Source organism: Schistocerca americana, chromosome 1 (assembly GCF_021461395.2).
Source record: "Schistocerca americana isolate TAMUIC-IGC-003095 chromosome 1, iqSchAmer2.1, whole genome shotgun sequence".
Lineage (NCBI taxonomy): Eukaryota > Metazoa > Arthropoda > Insecta > Orthoptera > Acrididae > Schistocerca > Schistocerca americana.
In genome coordinates this window covers 365,062,169-365,076,781 of record NC_060119.1, presented here as the reverse complement: position 1 = coordinate 365,076,781, position 14,613 = coordinate 365,062,169, and the positions used below count along the sequence as shown (strand labels likewise).

General features: G+C 43.8%; 1 pseudogene; it reads right to left on the bottom strand.

The window, feature by feature from the left end:
• Positions 1-2,291: 2,291 nt before the first annotated feature.
• Positions 2,292-2,409, bottom strand: LOC124555423 (annotated as a pseudogene).
• Between the last annotated feature and the right edge of the window lie 12,204 nt (positions 2,410-14,613).

Below are 14,613 nucleotides of genomic sequence, written 5' to 3'. Positions count from 1 at the left end.
AACTTAGAATTACTTAATCCTAACTGACCTAAGGACATCACACACATCCATGCCCGGGGCAGGATTCGAACATGCGACCGTAGCGGTCGCGCGGTTCCAGACTGTAGCGCCTAGAAACGCTCGGCCGCCCAGGCCTAATTTTTCTATTTATGTATGAATTTTAGTATAATGATTTACTTATTTATATGTTTTTTTTATTTCTTTCTACTTGTTCTTGATGTGTACCATGCATTGTTACAATCTTGGGTGACGTAAAGATGAAATCTCCCCCCCCCCCCCCCCCCCCCCCCCCCGCCCCCGCCGCAGTAACTCGCGGGTAGTGAATGAACAGATTTTGCCTCATTTGGAGACAATTTCTATAAGCACTTTTTGTGCATTCATTTTTTGTAGTGTGATTTCAATGAGTAAGTGCATCTATAGCACGATCCTCAGTTACGAAAGTGCTGTTGTTCACGAAAACGTGTTCCCTTAAGCCGTCCGAGATGTCAGATAATATCGCGATTGCGAACTGTAGTACTAGAGGCAAGTATGTTCCGTGAACACATTCACCTACCAACTTCTATAATGAAATATTTTGTACCCCGATTAAGTTTTGAAAGAGAATACAGGAGCCGGCCGGAGTGGCCGTGCGGTTCTAGGCGCTACAGTTTGGAACCGAGCAACCGCTACGGTCCCAAGTTCGAATCCTGCCTCGGGCATCGATGTGTGTGATGACCTTACGTTAGTTAGGTTTAATTAGTTCTAAGTTCTAGGCGACTCATGACCTCAGAAGTTAAGTCGCATAGCGCTCAGAACCATTTGAACGATTTTGAACCAGAATACAGGAGCAAATAACGAACGTGGGCATAAACTCCTAAAAACCAGCCAGTGGTCTCCTGAGCTATAATTTTTTTTTTGGGACAGAAAGACAATCAACGGGACGGTGTATAGTTACCCAACAACAGTGAGTTATTCAGTGTCAGTGACATGTGAGATATACGCATAGGAACCAATGAGAATACTATTATACCACAAGCTTTCTCCTTCGAAATAAAGAAGACTTGGTAAATCGCGAAAGCCTGTTACGGCACGATTGTTTGTGCGAAATATAGGACAGTGTGCCGTTGGCAAGCTAAATAATAAAGCGCAGTACTTACCTTCGTGCAGTGACTGTAAGAGGTGCCCTGTGGTCCCTTCTCACGGCCAAGGTGTACGACGAGTGGAACCAGATGCAGTAGTTTCGTAAAAGCTACGAACGCTGCACAAAACACTTCACGGAAATGTATTGATCGGAGAGCGAGACATCGCTATCCACCGGTGTTTCCACGTTCACTGGACTCCAAACGGCGCTTAGCGTGCAGCCAGACCCATTGTTGGGCGTGCGGTTGCTTGTAACTGACGCATTATTGACTGACAGCGTGAAGCTGGAGGGCAATTTGAGTAGGAAGCAAAGATCTACGTTCAAATGGACGCTCACCATAGTGCAAAGAGGCGTAGAGACTCGATTTCCTGACCTACTAAATAAAGTCTTGGCACTACAGCTCATGATGTACGTCCTACGTTACAAAACGAAATATAAAAAACGACACCCATGTTCATTGAACAGTACCCATGTTTGTGTATATGTTGTGTTAAGCTAGAATAGGTACTAATCTCTGTGAATTTCATTTATTACATGCTTATCTTTCCCATGATGAGACAACTATGAAACCCAGAAAGGACATAATCAAATAGATCCTGGTATAAAAGAGGAAGTGGAGAGCATAAGCAACTATAAGGAAGAATTTCTCGCACTTACTACTCCAGATATCCTTGCAGCCATACAGCCTGGATCGATACACTAAAATACACGACCTTCTTGTAAATCTTTCTTGTTTTCAGCAAAAATGTAACTGCAGAATCATAGAAAAGACTTGTGAAATGTAATGTTATTGTCAACGTGCGATTGAAGATGTTTTTTGTACGTAGGAACAATGACACTGTGAATCGTCGTAAAGAACTCAACTATAAATTTAATCTAAAAGACGATGTAATGTAATATCCATGTATTTGATGTAAAAGATGATGTAACTTAATATCCATGTATTAAATGAAATGGCAAGCAAAAATAAGCACTCTGTCTTCAAGCCACGAGTGGCCTAGACGGACCATCCGACTGCCGTGTCATCCTCAGTGGAGGATGCGGATAGGAGAGGCGTGGGGTCAGCACACCGCTCTCCCAGTCGTTATGATGGTGTTCTTGACCGAAGCCGCTTCTAATCGGTCGAGTAGCTCCTCAATTGGCATCACGAGGCTGAGTGCACCCCGAAAAATGGCAACAGCACATGGCGGCCTGGATGATCACCCACCCAAGTGCCGGCCACGCCCGACAGCGCTTAACTTCGGTGATCTCTCGGGAACCGGTGTATCCACTGCGGCAAGGCCGTTGCCATTTAATGTAAAGGACGATGTAGTAATTTTTGTATCTAGTATGTAAGTATTTTGTGTGACCTGGTGTGTACGTTTTCTTTTCCTTGCTAAGTACCAGTCCAGCACCAGAACTACATAAACTAAGTGATGAAGAGAACTCCATTAAAGAAATGAACAATGCCATTTAAGTAAGTGTGTAGAGGAGTCAAGAACTACCATTGTGTAAAGTGGTTGGGCTCATTGCCCGGAATTTGGCATTTCTTCGGACAATTCGCCCAAGGGGACAATGTAAAGGAATTATATAAATTTTTTATGAATGTATAGACACTAGTTCAACTACCAGAGATTAGTGCGTAAAGTATTTGCTGAACAGAAGAAGCTTTATGCTCTTCGTTTATTAGTTTCAGAATCAGTTACCTTTCGCTTCCTATTCGTGAGATATGTTTTCAAGAAAGTAATTTTCTTTTTTGTCCTCGTCGTCGAGCATATGATTTCATGCCTTCAACATTTTGAAGCAAAACACCTTTCTTGCAGCTGTTGCCACAGCAGTTGGATGCGCATTTCCGTGCCGCATTCACGCTTGCTAAGCGACTCCGCGTTACTTTTGACTGGAACTTTGAATATCTTACTTGTTATGTTATATGTTGAGTATATTATTATTAAATTACATGTGAACGCATGGAGCACATGACTACGCAGCGCCCCCTACCGAGGGCGCTTCGCTGCTAGTTGACTTGTTTAGCGTCGGTACACGCTCTGCTTCGAGACTGCTTGTGTCGCAGTCATATGATATTCGCCACTTTCTTTGAGTTGTCAAGGCTGTACGCCTAGTTGGTTAGGAAGGAGTTGAAGTTTGTGGTATGTAACTCATTTGACCAGATCTCATTTTCTGTAACGCTGAGACATGTTGAGTGTGTTGTTCACTTATGTTTTGTACTTTTTTGTAACAGATGTCTGATGATGGGTGTAATCCCGAAATGCGTAACATGTTCTAATAAAAGAGTCAATTGAACATCTCATGACTTTATTGCGATTGTACAGCATTGGTTGCCAATTATTAATATATTACCTGGTAAGGGTTCGCGATTGCCTAGTAATACTGACGAATTTTCGTAGGGTACTTCGTTGTTAGAGCACTTCCTCAGGATTCTTTCCTTAGGTCCCTTTTCGTTCTAGGGAACAGGATAACGTAAAAGGTGAGGCGCATAGGTTTCCTTGCACGGGCACAAAATTATTGTTATTCTGTTTTAGGATTAAACATTCGTACCACGCATGTTACGACAGACAGCAACGCCATGGTGGAAGAACCTATATATAGATCGCAATTCAGGTACGAGGGCTGCTCGGAAAGTAAGTTCCGATCGATCAGGAAATGGAAAGCATAGTGAAAATCCAATGAAGCTTTGCATACATGTGTTGGGCAGCGTTTCTAGCAAGTCCGTCGATCGCATCATGTCGCTCTTTTCGGTTCTGATCGTACAGTTAACACGTAAAGATGGCGAGAACAATAGTGTTTGCGGCAAAGTATGAGTGCCTGTGAGATATCGCCTGGTTTATTCAGCCCACACAAAGTAATTTTCATGTACTACCTTTTTCATGTCTCTTTCTCGGCCGCACACTGCAGGGACAATGATGACGCTCCTACAGCGTTTTGGTGGGAAGGGATTGATTAGACATCACGCAGCTCGGACTTTGCTCCACCTGATTTTCATCTCTGCTCACATGAACCGCTGGCTTAGAAGACAACATATCGACACAGACAACAAGCTGCAGATCGATGTAGAGAAATGGCAGAAAGTACAGGTGGCTGCCTTCTATGGCGAGGGTATTGGAAAGCTGGTAGGTGCCGTAAAAGCTGTTAACAGTTGATATGCATTCTGGCGATTACATTTAATTTGTTTTTCTGATACATTTAAATTGTTAGAACTTAGGTGGACGTTCTAAAACCTGCATTGCTAGATAGACTATTTCCGCCATTATATTTTTTGGCGATGTGGCTAGGTACCTCAGTGGCAAAGAAAGAGGAGTTACACAGCATTAGTCTAAACAGAGGAACCCCGGCTGCAGAAAGTGTCAGTCACAGGATACGCTAGCTTACAGATTAATTTATTCTGGCCGGAATATTATTTGATCGTGGCCGAAGAGAAAATTGACCTTAAATACTAGATCGAAATGCACATTTTCCCGTGCGCCATATACGTGTCGTATTCTCGATACGTGCCTCATTTCGATCATTACTCGATAACTACAGCCGCTGCGAACGAACTAAAGTGTGAAACATACCTGCAACAGAATCAATATGCCATGCAACAAATGTGTGACAGAAAATACGTTGACTTGCTCCAAAAGTGTTAACACTTACTCGTGGTTTTCATAAACGGAAATTCAATGTGGAGTTCGAAGGGACCGACTTCCCTATTTGAGTGCTTAAATCCTTTATTGGGCTAAGAAGACTATTTTAGTCCTCAAGTACGGAAAACTTCGTAATTTTTAAATGCAAAAAAAAATATTTTCAAAAGTTAAGACATTTAATTTTAACAAACGAATAATCTTTTAGTTTGCCGCCCAGAGTAGCCGAGCGGTTCTAGGCGCTTCACTCTGGAACCGCGCGACCGCTACGGTCGCAGGTTCGAATCCTGCCTTGGGCGTGGTTGTGTGTGATGTCCTTAGATTAGTTAGGTTTAAATAATTCCAAGTTCTAGGGGACTGATGACCTCCGCTGTTAAGTCCCATAGTGCTCAGAGCCATTTGAACCAATCTTTTAGTTTGTGAGAAAGAGGAATATTACTTCGTTTTCAGAATGTTTACAGGGGAGAAGAACTTTTAATTTTGCCTTCTAAGGCAGACAGTGCAGCTGTAAGGGACTACGCAAATGAGGGCAAAAAGAAAGAAAAAGTAAGTGCTAGACTGCAAAGCTATTGGTCTGGATCACGATTCCCAGCCAGTCCTATGATTTTTATCTGTCATTTACCACTACTTTCACCTCTATTAATGTTTGTTAATGTTAAAATTCCGAGCTGTATCTTGCTTTGCAGTCCGCATTAAACTGTAGGTCCACATACAACTGGCTGTACACGACAGTTCAAAGGTCGGAGGAATACCGGGGCACACAACATCTAACAGGATCATGAGTAGAAAAGCACTATCACGAGCGAACCAGCCTTTGGGTAATTGACAGCTTTACCTAGATTTTGTGGCTAAATTTCTAATAAAACCTATATCTTAACATAAAAATGTAGGATTTAAATGTCTTATCATTATGTTACACTCCAACAGTGTCCGTTATCAGCATCTGAAATATGCGCAGAAGTTGTAATTGGAGCTCTAACGACTGAATCATACCTTTTGCACTCATTTGAGTCTAAGAAGAACGTTGTCATGCCTACATCACGAACAACTAAGGCGCAACAGGATCGGGCACGCCAGTGCGCCTTTTCATGCACAGGGAGAACAAGCTGTTTCCTAGACTCTGTGAAGGCAGTGATTCAGCGGAGTGGCAGTTTGAATGACTCAGAACGGCAGCCTTTCTTCCGCCCATTTCCGTCCAGAACAACAAACATCCCATTGTACGCCAGCTGCGTTGCACACACGGCACCTTCTGTTTGCCAGCCTTTGCTGAACCATGGAGCTTCACCGACTGCCGATGTCAATAGCCAACTAGGCCTTTATATGGATAACGACTACCGAAGAAAGGGAAAAAGAATGTAATAAAATGTAATTCTTCTGCTTCCTCCTTTTAGTTTCTTGAAAGGAAGGAAAATTAGATTTTAATGTTCCTTGATGGCGAGTTATAAGAGACAGAGCCTAATCTCGAATATGGCAATGGCCAGGAAGACATTGGCCGTGCCCTTCCCAAGGAGACCGCCTCAGTACCCGGCAGCAATCATTGTAAGGAAACCAATGGATACTTGAATCTGGCAGGCCGTATTAGAGTTTGAATCCTGCTCGTTTCGCACGAGAACCCTAGAGTGCACCAACAGCTGCTGCGCCTCCTAAATCGGTGCAACCGAAAACTATTTACACTGAAGAGCCCGAACTTTGTAACCACCATTTTAATAGCGTATCTCCATTTAGATAAAGCTTACCGGCCAATGATCTTCAGTGCGGATGCACTCACATTGCTCAAACTTTTACGGGAATCGGTAAATTGACTGCCGCGAGTAATGGGTATAGTGGACAGGGGCACAACAAATGCAGTGTGTGGACAGTAAGTGGGAAATGTGGGTCTCACGAGGAGCATGCCAGAGATAAGTCCCTGCAGTCGCACTGTCCTTTGTCGTCGATGGCCCAGTTGGATAGTCGCTGACACCGTAGCTCAGTGCGTTCCGTCAGAGGACTGGTTGCCCTCTGTAATCAAAAAAAAAAAAAAAAAAACCTGAGTAAAGGAATCAACGATCAACTTGAACGGATGTTCTGTGAAGTCCGTCGAGACCAAACGTAACGAACCATACCGAACAAAAGGAAGAGACGTTAAAGGAAAGAAAAAGATAGAACGTTTGCCACGTAAGCAGGAGATCCCGAGTTCGAGTCCCGGTCGAGGCATACATTTTCAACTGTTCTCGTAGATATTTATCATCGCCTGCAAGCAGCAAATGATCTGGATGTCACTGTAATTTCATTTTAATAGCGTGTTGGTCCACCTTCGGGATGCAATACATTAGTGATTCTATGCGGCATGGATGCGGCGAGTCCTTAATAGGTTTCCGGAGGTACCTGGAATCACAGGTCAACGCACAGGCCACACTACTCCCGTAAATTACGAACCAGTGTATTTTTTTTTTTTTACTGATATCCTACTAGAAGATGCATTCGCCGTCGGGGATGAGTCAAGCTCGAATGGATGCACTGGTCAGCAAAAACGTCCGATGCCTTCGGTTTTCACGATACGTTCCATGAGAACGCAGGAGAATTGCCCCAATAGCACAATACTCCCTCCTACGATCTGCGCTCGTGGAGCGGTGTGCGTTCAGCCGTTCGCCTGCATAACCGCGCATCCGAACGCGACTTCCGAACTGGTCTAACAAGATGTGATTCATCCGACCAGGCGGCACGTTTCCATCGATCCACGGTCCAATCTCGGTGATCACGTGGCCACTGCGCTCGTAATTCAGGGTGTCGTAGAGTCAACATGGGAACGGAGTCGTACGTTGTGGAGCCCCTTATTCAACAGTATGCCTTGAACAGTGAGCTTTGTCATTAGATCTACCACAAGTCACCGGCTATCCTGTTTAAACAGTATGGCCGACTCTCCGACCTCCACGTTCTGCAACGAGACGTCCAAAGTCTTGTCGCCTACTCGTGGTTTCACCGTCCTTTAGCCACTTTCCACAGATGCTCACGACAGTAGCACGTGAAGACCCGATTAGATTCACCCATTTCCAAAAGCTCGTTTCCTGGGACTGGGCCATAGCAACCTGATCTTTGTCAAAGTCGCTTATGTCAGTGGACGGCCCATATAGTCGCTAGAATGTTGTCGATTGGTCTCTGATCCGCTTATACAGGGTCTTTCGGTAAGAGCGTGCAAAAATGTAACAGGACACGGAGGATGCACCAATGAACAATTTGAGGTAGGGAAGCTGGTGTCGGAGAAGCCAGCTTAGGGAGATAATGGGAATAAATTCACATTACTGTATACTCTTTTATTTACATTTGTTACAGATAACTGCAACTACCATTATTGACACAATGAACATACTATTTGTGATGTATATTGCAAAATGTACTGAAACTGACGGCCATCAATGTCAATGCAAGAGTGACATCGGCGAATAAGTTTCTGACGCTCCCTAACAAATATCCCCGGTGTGTTTCGAATCACATCACAGGCAGCTACAATTCTAGCAACTAATTCCATCTGGGGTCTCATACGCAAGTGTCTTTACATATCCCCATAGGAAATAATCAAGTGGATTCAGGTCAGGTGACCTCGCAGACTGTGGAAAAAATGGTTCAAATGGCTCTGAGCACTATGCGACTTAACTTCTGAGGTCATCAGTCCCCTAGACTTAGAACTACTTAAACCTAACTAACCTAAGGACATCACACACATCCATGCCCAAGGCAGGATTCGAACCTGCGATCGTAGCGATCGCGCGTTTCCAGACTGTAGCGCACAGAACCGCTCGGCCACCTCGGCCGGTGCAGACCGTGGAATAGGACCTCCCCTTCCAATGCATGAACCAGGAAATACAGCACTGAGAGGATTTCGGACATCCACACTAATGTGAGGCGCTGCACCGTCATGTTGTATCCACATCCTCTCACGAACAGTCAACGGTACGTTCTCCAACAACTCAGGTAGAACGCTTTGCTCGAACCTCAAGTACAGGTGGCCATACAGAGGGCCAGGTAGAAGATATGACCCAACGAGATTGTCGCCTATAATGCCGTCCCATATATTCTTAGCAAAACGTACTTGATGGTGTGTCTCTACTACAGCGTGAGGGTTTTCCTCATCCCACACATGGCTATCACACGCTAGTATGTGGAGCGCCGATTTCACGTGCAGTGCGACGAGTACTTGTAGTGGGGTCCGCTGCAACACACTCCAGCATCTGCTCTTCAGAATCGAGTGTGCGAGTGGTCCTCATGCAGCCAGGTCCCTCGTTTCTTCTTTCCGATGAACCAGTCTCCCGCATTCATCGATCGAGAGAAATACTCGTCGTGACGGATTATGCTTTCTGGAAAATCGTTCCTTGCGCAGCCTTTCAGCAGCGAGAGCATTGCAGCGAACTTCCCCGTACACAAGATGCATGCCAGTGAGTTCTGCGAAACTGAACTGCTACTGGTCCATCGTATTGCCTGTACGTCTCTGAATAGCACTGAGTAATGAATGGGTCTGTCGTTGATTCAAAGCACTTTCTGTCATGGATCAATGTAAATACAATACAACAGAGCTACCTTATGGACAAATAAAGTGACCAAAATGTGCTTCATGACTTCCTAGTAATCACGCTCGTTCTTCTTGTTTCTTTTCAGAAAATAAAGGACGTACATGTAAACTTGTAAGCACGTTAGTTGTAAATAAGATCGAAAACAGTAATGCTAGACAAAGCGGCAGACAAGTTTACTTCGATAACTCCTTAAGCTGGCTTCTCCGACTCCAGGTTCCCTATCTCAAACTGTTCAGTGGAGCATCCTCTATGACCTGTTACACTACTGGCCATTAAAATTGCTACACCAAGAAGAAACGCAGATGAAAAACGGGTATTCATTGGACACATATATTATGCTAGAACTGACATTTGGGTGCATAGATCCTGAGAAATCAGTACCCAGAACAACCAACTCTGGCCGTTATAACGGCCTTGATACGCATGGGCATTGAGTCAAACACAGCTTGGATGGCGTGTTCAGGTACAGCTGCCCATGCAGCTTCAACACGATACCATAGTTCATCAAGAGTAGTGACTGGCGTATTGTGACGAGCCAGCTGTTCGGCCGCCATTGACCAGACGTTTTCAGTTGGTGAGAGATCTGGATAATGTGCTGGCCAGGGCAGCAGTCGAACATTTTCTGTATCCAGAAAGGCCCGTACAGGACCTGCAACATGCGTTCGTGCATTATCCTGCTGAAATGTACAGTTTCGCAGGGATCGAATGAAGGGTAGAGCCACGGGTCGTAACACACCTGAAATGAAACGTCCACTGTTCAAAGTGCCGTCAATGCGAAAAAGAGGTGATCGAGACGTGTAACCAATGGCACCCCATACCATCACGCCGGGTGATACGCCAGTATGGCGATGACGAATACACGCTTCCAATGTGCGGTCACTGCGATGTCGCCTAACACGGTTGCGACCATCATGATGCTGTAAAGAGAACCTGGATTCATCCGAAAAAATGAGGTTTTCCCATTCGTGCACCCAGGTTCGTCGTTGAGTACACCATCTAGGCGCTCCTGTCTGTGATGCAGCGTCAAGGGTAACCGCAGCCATGGTCTCCGAGCTGATAGCCCATGCTGCTGCTAACGTCGTCGAACTGTTCGTGCAGATGGTTGCTGCCTTGCAAACGTCCCCATGTGTTGACACAGGGATCGAGACGTGGCTGCACGATCCGTTACAGCCGTGCGGATAAGATGCCTGTCATCCGGATTGCTAGTGATACGAGGCCGTTGGGTTCGAGCAAGGCGTTCCGTATTACCCTCCTGCACCCACCGATTCCATATTCTGCTAACAGTCATTGGCTCTCGACCAACGCGAGCAGCAATGTCGCGATATGATAAACCGCAATCGCGATAGGCTACAATCCGACCTTTATCAAAGTCGGAAACGTGATGGTACGCATTTCTCCTCCTTACACGAGGCATCACAACAACGTTTCACCATGAAACGCCGGTCAACTGCTGTTTGTATATGAGAAATCGGTTGGAAACTTTCCTCATGTCAGCACGTTGTAGGTGTCGCCACCGGCGCCAACATGATGTGAATGCTCTGAAAAGCTAATCATTTGCATATCACAGCATCTTCTTCCTGTCGGTTAAATTTCGCGTCTGTAGCACGTCATCTTCGTGATGTAGCAATTTTAATGGCCAGTAGTGTACATTTTTGCACGCTCTTACAGAAACACTCCATGTACCTCCGTTACCGCGTCATGTGCCCGCAATGCCACAAGGCGACGTTCGGGGCCACCGTGGGCAGTGGTCATTATGTTACTCAGTAATTCCACGTCTTCAGAATAAGCGCGGGATGAATACTTTTTATAATTAAACGCTACACTCTTCTTTCGCAGTGTTCAGGAACCGGGAACTCCAGAAAATCATGGAAAAGATAGCAGTACAGGGGTTCGAATGTCGATTGTGCAAGAGGGACATGACGCGGTCTGTTTACATTCAATGACATCGGCAACGAAATCGTACGGCACTATATTTCTTTTATGAATTCATCACATTACTCTCTTTGTTTTTGTTTCCCATGCAAATTTATTTGAGGGTGTTTTACACTGTTCCTGGCTAAGTGCAAGATGCGATAAATTTGCTTCCGAAAAACATACTGAAAGTCATAAGTCGTGTGTCAGACAGCTAACACACATAAGCGGCTTGCCTCAGTACAGGTTTGCGACCTTGCAGAGTGTAATTTCAGAACGTTCGCTTCATATTTTATGGAACAACATTCAGAAGATTTGCTGAATCCACTGCTTGTGTCTCCTGAGAATATCTACGTGGCCATATTGTAAATTTTATCAATTTATAATCATGACTTTTTCCTTTATGTTAAATATCTATACATGTATTGTTAAAGAAAAAGCGTTTCCTTGTGTAAGCAAGTATATAAATAAATTCTAATCACTTCTTCATTTTGTAGTACGTAAGAGTTCAATAAAAATCTAGTTTAGTGCGTTTCTTTTAAATCATCAATTCGTTGTACAAGGGAATACCCGAGGAGGTGTCTTGAGGAAGTGTGGTATTTATTTAGTGTTTGATCTGCATCGATTAAAAAGTGGGACTGGATGACCTTTTTAGCTTTATAATTGATTTCATCTTGATGTTTTGGTATAGTTCCGGAGGGTTAATGCGACGTTAGTTCTTATCGCCCTTGAAATTACATCTAACAAATTTTCTTCATCTCTCAAAAATTTATGTCTGCTAGATACAGCCGGCCGGAGTGGCCGTGCGGTTCTAGGTGCTACAGTCTGGAACCGCGTGACCGCTACGGTCGCAGGTTCGAATCCTGCCTCGGGCACGGATGTGTGTGTTGTCCTTAGGTTAATTAGGTTTAAGTAGTTCAAAGTTCTAGGGGACTTATGACCTCAGCAGTTGAGTCCCATAGTGCTCAGAGCCATTTGAACCATTTTGCTACATACACTTTGTACCTTGTGAACAGATGAAGCTTAGCTCCAATAGTCGATGTGTAAAAGCGACCGCAGTCCTAAATGAAGTTTTCGCATTAGTTTAACTGCGGATGTAAAAAAAAAAGGACAATATCATCGTGTTTAATTGGAAAGATTGTTACAACAGATAGCACAAAACATATTCTCATGGTCATAGAATATCTTCTTGAAGAGTTGCTCTTCATCATTGTGCAGAAATCAAGGACGAAATGTCGTGGAGTGCCGTAAATATGGGTAATTAACTCCCATATGACACTTAGGTGTTTGCTGGGCAGTTACGAACACATTGTTATACTATTTGAGAAGTGAGTTGTTCCATTTTTGCAGTTTCCTGCCATGCATAGAATCTACGTACTTAGCGCTACGCATGTAATATCTCACAACTTTCATTTGGCTACGACCACACAGTGCTGTAAACTGAGTTGGTTGGCACGCAGGCACGCGAGACAATACCTTATTTAGGGCTTCTGCAGAGCATTGTGAGCTGACGTGGTACCATATGTGGCTTCTTGATTCGAGCGCGATCAATGAGAGAAAGCTATGTGCAGTGGTGTTGTAACGCCAGATACCATATCTTCAGACAACTGTCGTGTTGCAATCGTGACTTTGCCGCTAATTCACAGTATCTCACGAGTACCTTTCCGCTCCTGTTGGACGTACGTTACAGTATAAGAAAAATTAATTGTAACTATAGGGTTGCATGTGCTGCATGTCCTATTATCCATCGAGTAATTGCAACTTCTTGATCTTGGAGACTTTCTGAAGTAGTATATTTTTTTAGGTTTCGTCTTGGGCCGACATTTCAAGTGTCATTCTGCTCCTCGGCTTCTGACGATATCTGTTACGATCTTTTTTTCTCACAGACATTCGAACTTGTACAACTGTATTAAGAGAATCGTGAGTAAATTGTTTCAAAAGATGATGAATATGTTGATAACGAAGGAATCCGTGAGGGAGATTAAACAGCACGACTACGGAATTGCTATTAATAGAATTTCTTCTTACTTCTATGTCTCATGCAATCTGTTGACTACCTAAGACATGAGTATCATGCACCAAGGGGAATTTCCAAGCCCACACTCAACACAGTTAACAACAATAACGAAACCAACGTGACCAAGTCATAGCCCCAATTGCGGCTGTATCTGGGACTTTAAACTGAGTGTTTGGTGACCACTTGTCTCCTACTGTATAATTCTGTCGATGAAATTTGGATTTGTATCTAGACATTTACAGTAAAAACCCCTTTTTACACTTTTCAGCGTACTGACCCAAAAAAAGAGTAAAATGCAGGAAACTGTAAAATACAAAAAACAATATGAAACACAACAAACGAAAATGAATAAATTACTCTTATTCTCACTGTCTTTATATTGTTCAAAGTATGAAATTAGAATAATTTAAATTTTGCCTATTTAAAAGAATCAGAATTATTTCATCAATTAATTAGCTCTACTCCTTCGTGAAACAACATCAAAAACATATTCACCTTCCAATGTGAGACACTGTCGATAACCATTGTAAAATTATGCTAAATGAAACTGTAATATAATATTGGTTAAAGTACCTAAGTCGGCAGTCTTCGTAAACAGAAAACAATAAGCACGAAATCTATAGATCGTTGCCGATAAGAAGGTCACTCGGTTCAGGGACATCCTGAGTGAGAAAGAGGGCGAAAACTGTCGTCACGTTAGCAGCAGGTTGAGGAAGAATGTTTGCTTCTGACATCAGGTCATAACAACCTGAGACTGCGCGCCTAGTACGGATTAGAGTTTTTCATACGGAAGTAACAACGATTCAGGAAAGCCCATTATAGAGACGGCCGTCTTCAAAAGCTATGTTTATTTACATCAATATGTGAAATTAATTTAAAGCTGTTCTATGACAACGCAATGAGCAGAAGGAAGGTTGCTACTAGAGTTGCAATCGTCAGATCGTGATTATCATTAAGACAGTAACACAGCACACTTTCCCGCCCTTCCAAACACCGCCACCCTATATAACACAGGTGGCTGGGACCTAAGACACCGACAACGAAAATCTTGATTATCGCGATAACACTTCGCCTGCGATTTCTGCTTTACTGCAAGGCTGACGTTGAGCAGGAATACGACACAATTTTTGCAGAGGTCTGTATGAAAATCAATGTTTAAAGGTTGTGATAACATCAAATAAACTTAAAATGCGGGAAATGTTGTGACACGGAATCGCTAATAAAAAAATGGTTCAAATGGCTCTGAGCACTATGGGACTCAACTGCTGAGGTCATTAGTCCCCTAGAACTTAGAACTAGTTAAACCTAACTAACCTAAGGACATCACACACATCCATGCCCGAGGCAGGATTCGAACCTGCGACCGTAGCGGTCTCGCGGTTCCAGACTGCAGCGCCAGAACCG